Source organism: Mastomys coucha, unplaced genomic scaffold, assembly GCF_008632895.1.
Source record: "Mastomys coucha isolate ucsf_1 unplaced genomic scaffold, UCSF_Mcou_1 pScaffold9, whole genome shotgun sequence".
Lineage (NCBI taxonomy): Eukaryota > Metazoa > Chordata > Mammalia > Rodentia > Muridae > Mastomys > Mastomys coucha.
In genome coordinates, this window is record NW_022196915.1 from 64533218 (window position 1) to 64535163 (window position 1946).

The window sequence follows — 1946 nt, forward strand, 5'->3', positions numbered from 1 at the left end:
CTCTCCCTCTTGCCCTCCCCCTGCTCTCCCCCTTGCTCTCCCCCTTGCTCTCTCTCTTACTTGTCCTTCCCTTTGTGTTTGAGGCAAAAATCTTTCTATCTCAGGCTGTCCTTGAACTTACTATGCAGCCTGGCTTGCCACAAACTCTCATTCCTCCTGCCTCAGTTTCCTGTGTACTCATCCAGCGTTTTCTGGGTAATAAAGTCTATGAAGAAATAAAGACCTCTGGGAGCTGGAACCTCAAGTAAACACACTAAGAAGCCTATCCTGTATCCCGAAAACCACAATTCCTGAACAAATGATCTGAGTTCTCTCTGGAGCATCTTCCTCCTCTGTCTAGGCATTAGACTACCGGCACTGTGGGATTCTGTACTGGTGTTTTTCCCATGGCCCTGTAACATATCTCATTGTCTTTTTCTCTGTTTCTGTTAACTTATGGTTTTCTGCCCCATGTTTGGTGACCACAGCCTTCCATATTGTCTTCCTCACCACTCTGCCCTAGAAGGCCTTCTATGAAAAAAATAACCTAGTGTTAAATATTTAAAAATATGCTGTCCACAAATGCCATTTCAGATATGATTCTTAAAAAAAAAAAATTATTGTTCTCCTTTCCTCATCCTACAATCAGATTCGCTCATGGTGATCGCATTGCTGATACACATTTGATTATATACATTTATATACGTTCATTTATATTGATTGCATTGCTGATACATTTGCATTCATTCCCTGTTAGCATTCTGTGTAAACTCCACCCCCACAGATACCTGGCAGCAGCCAGGTATGTTCCTCCCCATGGTTACCTGGCAACAGCCAGGTAGGCCTGGCCCTGTAAAAGGGGCTGCTTGCCCCCTCCTCTCTCTCTTACTCCTGCTTCTCTCCCTTGTCTCTTGCCCCTTTGTTCCCCCTCTCTCCCCATTCCCTTCCCCCCTCTCTCTACGTGGTCATGGCCAGCTCCTACTTCTCTACTCTTTCATTTTTAATATTTTTAATATTTATTTTTTAAATAATCTAGTGTCTTCTCCTGGGCATAGGATATGTTCCCTATCCATGCTCTGGCCCCTAGACTGTCCATGCAGACTCAGGTAGCCATCCCTGTGGGGATGTTTGTCTGAAAGCAACTGAGTCATCCCCTCTGGGGTGTGGAACTCTGTGATTTGCACTTCAGTAGGTTTTCTAGTTCATTCTTATGTGGCCAGTGTTTTTCCAGTCCTATGCTCCCAGTCTGACATGATCCCTAAACACCTCTCTTCTTTATGTCATAGCCTGCAATGGCTTCCCTCTGTGGGGTGACTCACTGGCCTGACCCAAATATAACATTGCTTTGTCCCATTAACGTGCTTGTTTCTATTGTTTGGGATTTTTAGAAAATCCTACGCCTTAGAGTGCCTGCCCACCCTTTGTAATCACAAATGGAATTTGCTTTTTTATTTCAAAAATAATGCATTTCTCCAGGCCTCATCTCTTGGTAGGCACAAATAAAGGCACTTAATGTTTATTGCCCAAGTTTTACTGACTTGTGCCCACACCTACATAATACAAGACCTCAATTCCCTGCAAAAATCTCCTCCCTGAGTTCCTGAGGGGTCTCAGCAAGAGCTTTGATTTGCTCTGTATTGTTGCTAACTGGTGGGAGTCCATCGGGAGTCTTGTAGACTGTGTGTCTCCAGGTCAAGACTGGCAGTAGCCTCCAGAAGATGCAGATATCCATCTTCCTACCAGGCAGGGGCTGTCTCTTCAACTCTCTGCCCCACAGCCATGAATGCCTAGGGAGCTAGGGAGATGTTGCCAGGCATCCTCACCTGCATGTGGTCATCGGCCATTGCCTGTGTGACCCAGGAGTGGGGATGGGGAGTGAGGGTTGCCTTGTGGTCATCGGCCATTGCCTGTGTGACACAGGAGTGGAGATGGAGTGAGGGTTGCCCTGTAGTTGTCGGCCATTGCCT

General features: G+C 46.2%; 1 long non-coding RNA gene across 1 annotated transcript in view; it reads left to right on the forward strand.

Annotated features, from left to right (window-relative positions):
- Window positions 1-1946, forward strand: part of LOC116085027 — a 69644-nt gene that overhangs the window by 28838 nt on the left and 38860 nt on the right. The window lies entirely within an intron of this gene.